The sequence below is a fragment of the Nuphar pumila genome, chromosome 3 (assembly GCF_984573655.1).
Source record: "Nuphar pumila chromosome 3, dmNupPumi1.hap1.1, whole genome shotgun sequence".
NCBI lineage: Eukaryota > Viridiplantae > Streptophyta > Magnoliopsida > Nymphaeales > Nymphaeaceae > Nuphar > Nuphar pumila.
The window spans coordinates 50,375,533-50,383,552 of NC_143251.1; positions in this window are offsets into that span (position 1 = coordinate 50,375,533).

Here is an 8,020-nt window from a genome sequence, read left to right on the forward strand (position 1 = left end):
TTTTTACTGCCTTAGAACACATATGAGCATGATTGAATTAATATGCAAGTTTTTTTATTACCTTAGAACACATATGAGCATGAATGAATCAATATACAAGTTTTTTGACTGCCTTAGAACATATATGAGCATGATAAAATCACATATAAAGTTTTTTTTCTGCCTTAGAACACATATGAGTATAACTGAATCACATATAAAGTTTTTTTACTCCCTTAGAACACATATGAGCATGACTGAATCATATATAAAGTTTTTTTACTGTCTTAGAACACATATGAGCATGATTGAATCACATATAAAGTTTTTCGACTGCCTTAGAACAGATATGAGCATGATAGAATCACATATAAAGTTTTTTGACTGCATTAGAACACATATGAGCATGAATGAATCAATATACAAGTTTTTTTACGGCCTTACAACACATATGAGCATGATAGAATCACATATAAAGTTTTTTATTGCCTTAGAACACATATGAGCATAATAGAATCACATATAAAGTTTTTTTTCTGCCTCAGAACACATATGAGCATGATTAAATCACATATAAAGTTTTTTACCAGCCTTAGAAAACTTATGAGCATGATTGAATCAATATGCACATTTTTTTACTGCCTTAGAACACATATGAGCATGAATAAATCTATATATAAGTTTTTTTACTGCCTTTGAACATATATGAACATGATAGAATCACATATAAAGTTTTTTGACTGCCTTAGAACACATATGAGCATAACTGAATCACATATATAGTTCTTTTACACCCTTAGAACACACATGAGCATGATTGAATCAAATATAAAGTTTTTTGACTGCCTTAGAACACATATGAGCATGATTGAATCACATATAAAGTTTTTTGAATGCCTTAGAACACATTTGAGCATGAATGAATCAATATACAAGTTTTTTGACTGTCTTAGAACATATATGAGCATGATAGAATCACATATAAAGTTTTTTTATTTCCTTAGAACACATCTGAGCATGATAGAATCACATATAAAGTTTTTTTACTACCTTAGAACACATATGAGCATGATTAAATCACATATAAAGTTTTTTTACTGCCTTAGACACATATGAGCATGATTGAATCAATATGCAAGTTTTTTTACTGTCTTAGAACACATATGAAATTGAATGAATCAATATACAAGTTTTTTTACTGCCTTAGAACACATATGAGCATCATAGAATCACATATAAAGTTTTTTGACTACCTTAGAACACATATTAGCATAACTGAATCATATATAAAGTTTTTTTACATCCTTAGAACACATATGAGCATGATTGAATCACATATAAAGTTTTTTGACTGCGTTGGAACACATATGAGCATGATTGAATCACATATAAAGTTTTTTTACTGCCTTAGAACACATATGAGCATGAACGAATCAATATACAAGTTTTTTTACTGCCTTAGAACACATATGAGCATGATAGAAACACATATAAAGTTTTGTTACTACCTTAGAACACATATGAGCATGATTAAATCACATATAAAGTTTTTGTTATTGCCTTAGAACACATATGAGAATGATTGAATCTATATGCAAGTTTTTTTACTGCCTTAGAATACATATGTGCATGAATGAATCAATATACAAGTTTTCTTACTATCTTAGAACACATATGAGCTTGATAGAATCACATATAAAGTTTTTTTACTGCATTAGAACACATATGAGTATAACTGAATCACATATAAAGTTATTTTACTATTTTAGAACATATATTAGCATGATTGAATCACATATAAAGTTTTTTGACTGCCTTAGAACACATATGAGCATGATTGAATCACATATAAGTTTTTTTATTGCCTTAGAACATATATGAGCCTGATAGAATCAATATACAAGTTTTTTGACTGCCTTAGAACACATATGAGCATGATAGAATCACATATAAAGTTTCTTTATTGCCTTAGAACAAATATGAGCATGATAGAAACACATATAAAGTTTTTGTACTGCCTTAGAATACATATGAGCATGATTGAATTAATATGCAAGTTTGTTTACTGCCTTAGAATACATATGAGCATGAATGAATCAATATATAAGTTTTTTGACTGCCTTAGAACATATATGAGAATGATAGAATCACATATAAAGTTTTTTGACTGCCTTAGAACACGTATGAGCATAACAAAATCACATATAAAGTTATTTTACTCTCTTAAAACACATATGAGCATGACTAAATCACATATAAAGTTTTTTTACTACGTTAGAACACATATTAGTATTTTTGAATCACATATAAAGTTTTTTTACAGCCTTAGAACAGATATGAGCATGATAGAATCACATATAAAGTTTTTTTACTGCTTTAGAACACATATGAGCATGAATGAATCAATATACAAGGTTTTTTATTGCCTTAGAACACATATGAGCATGATAGAATCACATATAAAGTTTTTTTATTGCCTTAGAACACATATGAGCATGATAGAATCACATATAAAGTTTTTTTACTGCCTTAGAACACATATGAGCATGATTGAATCAATATGCAAGTTTTTTTATTGTCTTAGAACACATATGAGCACGAATGAATCAATATTCACGTTTTTTTGCTGCCTTAGAACACATATGAGCATGATAGAATCACATATAAAGTGTTTTGACTGCCTTAAAAAACAATTTAGCATAACTGAATCACATATAAACTTCTTTTACTGCCTTAGAACACGTATGAGTATGATTGAATCACATATAAAGTGTTTTGACTGCCTTAGAACACATATGAGCATGATTGAATCACATATAAAGTTTTTTGACTGCCTTAGAACACATATGAGCACGAATGAATCAATATACAAGTTTTTTGACTACCTTAAAGCACATATGAGCATGATAGAATCACATATAAAAATTTTTTACTGCCTTAGAATACATATGAGCTTGATTAAATCACATATAAAGTTTTTTTACTGCCTTAGAACACATGAGCATGATTGAATCAATATGCAAATTTTTTTACTGCCTTAAAACACATATGAGCATGAATAAATCAATATACAAGTTTTTTTACTGTCTTAGAACACATATGAGCATGATAGAATCACATATAAAGTTTTTTGACTGCCTTATAACACATATGAGCATAACTGAATCACATATAAAGTTCTTTTACTGCCTTAGAACACATATGAGCATGATTGAATCGCATATAAAGTTTTTTTACGGTTTTAGAACACATATGAGCATGATTGTATCACATATGAAGTTTTTTTACTGCCTTAGAACACATATGAGCATGAATGAATCAATATACAAGTTTTTTGACTTCCTTAGAACACATATGAGCATGATAGAATCACATATAAAGTTTTTTTACTGCCTTAGAACACATATGAGCATGATTAGATCACATAAAGTTTTTTGACTGCCTTAGAACACATATGAGCATGATTGAATCAATATGCAAGTTTTTTTACTGCCTTAGAACACATATGAGCATGATAAAATCACATATAATGTTTTTTTACTGCCTTAGAATACATATGAGCATGATTGAATTAGTATGCAAGTTTTTTACTGTTTTGTAACACATATGAGCATTTTGTTTATATTTTGTTTATAAATATTAATAGTTTTGTTCTCCTGTAGGATGCTCGAGATGATCAGCGTAGAGGAGCTGTCGGAGATATGGAGGGAAGGGTAGATCGAGAAAATAAAGAGGATGTTGCAACGAATTTTGACGATGATTAGTTTCATGTATTTAATTTGTTTGACATACTTGTAATTAATTATAACTTGGCAAAGACTGTATTTTATTGTTTAACTTAGAACCTGTGTTAATTTTGTTTCACCTGTATATGTATTTTATTTTCTATAAGCAGGTTATATGAATTGTATTACGAGAAATTTTTTTAGAGTTTCGTAATTCAAATTTTTTTTTTTAACATTAGCGGCGGATTATTTTTGTCGCCAATTTTTTCAAACGATGGTTTGCGATGGATTGTGATTCGTCGCTAACTTGCCGACCAAAAGCTACTGACGGATTATATCCGGATATAATCCATCACCAGTCCATCACAAATTAGCAACGAACTAGCCACGAACATAAGCCATCACTCGTCTGTCACTAATTAGCGACGGACTAGCGACAAATAAATTCCATCACAATTTTGTGACAAGGAATATGCGACGACCTATATCCATCGCTAATTCGTTGCTAAACACGTTAGCGACAGAATTTGCGATGGCTTAGCGACGGATGGCGATCGTCGCTAATACGCATTTTTCTTGTAGTGGAACTTTGCATATGCAGGGACCTGTTGGATGGCGTCAAGCAAGGAGAGGTTTCTCTGAAAGTGCTTGAATATCACATGCATCTCCTGCATCTTCACTCCTGGCTTGCCAAACGACTTCGGCCTCTCTAGCGCCTCAGGAAAGGGGGCTTTGGGTATATAGGATTTAGAAGGCTTAGATGGGAGATCTTTCTCGCTTTCCTGAGGTATGACAGTAAAGACAGGTTGCTCAACACTAGATCGCTCACTTTCTTCTACAGCCTCTCTTGATTGGAATTGCTTCTCACTCATAAGGATTATGACCGCTTGACCCTGCTCTTGATGGACATTTGTTTTATGCAAGCCATGCATCGGCTCCTTACCCCTAGGGTTAACCACTGACTGACTAGGCAGGTCCCCCTCGCTTCGCCTGCTTAACGCCTTAGCAAGCTGTCCCATCTGTGTTTCTAATTTGAAAATAGACTATGTGTGGGAGCTCAGATTTGCCTTGATATTTGAGAAGACCTGAAACATCTTGTGCTCAAAGGGCTGACTGAATGTAGGCTCCTGTGGTAGAGGCTGGCTAAACGAAGACTAGGCTGAAGGGAATCTAGATCGCTAGAAACCAGGAGCATAACTGCCTTGCCTGGTTGGGTTCTAGGAAGGTATGGGGGGATGTTGCGGATTCCTCTACAAGAAATTGGAATGGTTTTTCCAACTCGGGTTATAAGTACTGGAATATGGGTTGGGCACGGTTTTAGCGAAACCTTGCACCATCTAAGCTTGCTCCTGGACAAACTCAAGGTACTGTGACCCTATTGGGCAGTCAAACACATGGTGTGCTGGGCTAGCACACAACGCACATACCTGAATGGTTGGGGACGGATTTGACAATAACTGATCCCATTTTTGGGTCAACACGTCAACCTTGTTTTGCAACTTAAGGTGTGTCCCTATCTTGTAAATGTCAGCCTTCTTTGCTCCATCTTGTGCAGGTGCAACCCTCTCTGATCATGAGGCCAAAGCGTGGTGCATCGAGTTCTCGCTCAGGGTCTCAAAAAAGGCTCACGCCTCATCTTCACTCTTCAGCATGAAGGTGCCCCCATAAGCTGCATCAACCATCTGATAGTTCTTCTAGGTCAGTGCATCATAAAAGTACTACACCAGTTGCCAATAGGGTACCTGATAGTGGGGACACTTTCGGAGAAGACCTTTCATCCTCTCTCATGTCTCATGAAACTTTTCCTCCTCAATCTGTAAAAAGTCGGTGATGGATTTTTTATATTGGTTTGTCTTACCAATCGAAAAGTATTTCTTGAGGAACTCTCTTTACATGCGTCCTTAAGTGGTAATTTAAACTATATCTAAGGTCTTCGGCCAGTACTTGGCTTTGTCCTTGAGGGAGAACAAGAACAACATCAACCTAAATGCGTCATTGCCAAAATTGTTGATCTGCATCGTAGAGCAGATCTTGAGGATCTCATCGAGATGACGGTAGGGGTCTTCGTTGCTAAGGCAATAAAAGGATGGTAACATTTGGATTATATTGGCCTTGATCTCAAACTATGGTGTTCCTACAATAGATTTAGCGATGCAGGAAGCAGGAGTGTATTCATTAAGAATAAAATACTCCCTCAGATGATGGGTCAACTGATGATCCTCAGACATGGGGCCGGATCGATGGGCGCTCCTAATAATAGACTTAGGGTCTTCAACTGGCTCAACAAGCTTGGGGTCAAGTGAGTGTCGCCCTTGCATACACCCCAGGGTAGACCGGTGTAGCAATTGTCCTAAAGCAGGGCTTTCTATCTACCTAACGTGCAAACATGATTAAACCATAGCAAACCATGAAGCGGGCAAAACAAAATAAAGCAGAGAAAACAGTAAACATGCACCACACACTTGCACTCAAACAGATATTTTGCGAAAAGCAAACTATGAACACGCTACCAATCATTCACAGTCACCTCCTAGGAGTAGTCTAACAGGTGGGTCGTGCAGAAAAAGTAAGATGGTCTTTAGGTTCACAAGCATGTGGTTCTATAATCCCAAATGCAGAAAACAAACAAATAATCTGAATTAATCAATAGAAAAATAAACTAACAATCCTAAATACTAAAGAAAAGAAACTAACAACCCTAAATAACGTGAACTAGGCAACAAAATGGGTACTCAATTCTTAATTCATCGTTCTCTGGCAACGGCGCCAAAAATTTGGTGTAAGTTTTATGAAATAGATTTTTAAAACAATATTTTCAATAAAAATAGTGTGAAAGTCAAACGCCAAATAATAAAATCTGGCTCGCACGAGTGGTGGAGTCAGGGTTGAACTCAGAAAATGGGATAAGTGCTTTTATACCCTACATAGAAATACTTTTGTTGCCTTAAAAATAATAATTAATTAACTAAATAAAAGAAAGAGTGATGCTCTCTACGGAGGACTTACAAAGAACAATTAATGGTTTTATTACAGACACAATGAATTAAATAAATAAAATAAAATAAATCTTAATCTAAAAATAAAATAAAAGGTCTTCAGTGCTTGAGCTTCTAGTTCCTTATTTGATAGTTCTTATTGCTTCAGTTGTTTATTGTGAAGGGTCTTCTTGAGGAGCTCTCTGAAGGGTCTTTTGAGAGAACCTTTTTGGGACCTTGAAAGGCTCTTTACACATTCCTGTAAAAAAAATAAAAAACATAAAACACAAAAATACGAAAGAAAACTACATAAAAATCACACATTAGTACGAAGAAAAATCACAAAACGGGAATTGAACTAACATAAAATGACAAACTACACTAGAAGACAAAATAACATAACTAACTATTAACTAATCAAGAACTAAGTTATGAAATTACTAAAAGACAAATTAGTAAAACAAACTATCTAATGAGAACTATGAATTAATTTAACTAAAAACAAAAAAAAATGTGAATGTTGCCAATGCATAAAAGTAAACTAACTAACCATTCTAATAAAACCGTGAATTGAAGGAGTACTAACCAATAAAGATTTGCTACAAAACGTGAATCTAAAAACATGTTAAATCTAAACTAAATCAGCATGATATAATGAATGCAACTTACCTATCGCTGAGTCCATTAACTACTTTATTTCTAAAACAATGATGTAACACTTAATTAATCTATAATGCAATAACCATGAAACAATTCAACCTAAGCTAACCGAATGTCAAGAAGTACAAAACTGACTCTTTAGCATGAACCACTCTATCTATCTACGATTGGAAGCAATTAAAACTTAATCTACGCTACCAACTTGCAGCAACTACCCGTAACACCGATTAACTAAATAATCATGCAAGACTATGTCAATACTAAAATCTATTAAAATAATTAAGACTCTATACACTGAGTGAAACACTAACGTATGGATGTATAACGTGATCGATCTGAGACTACTCAACGTTAAGCATGCTTGGGGATGGTATTAACCACAACCCTGGGCCTATGTGATCTTATTCACACACTAAAAGTTTGCTGAATGACACGCTGATAACGTGCGCGATACTCAGATCAGCAGATTTGTACGGCCCAGATCTTGAAGGCTACCGAACTGTGAAGAGTGGCTACAGCCTTCACGATCTGTTTGGTCCTGGTGACGGAGAATGATCAGATCTACCAGATCTGGTCTGCCTCTATCACCGTGTCTTGTAGCAGCAAGGATGAACACAACCAAAATCTAATCTATATGCAAAATACATAAAGAGAAGGGGGAAAAGAGGTTTACCTACGGAT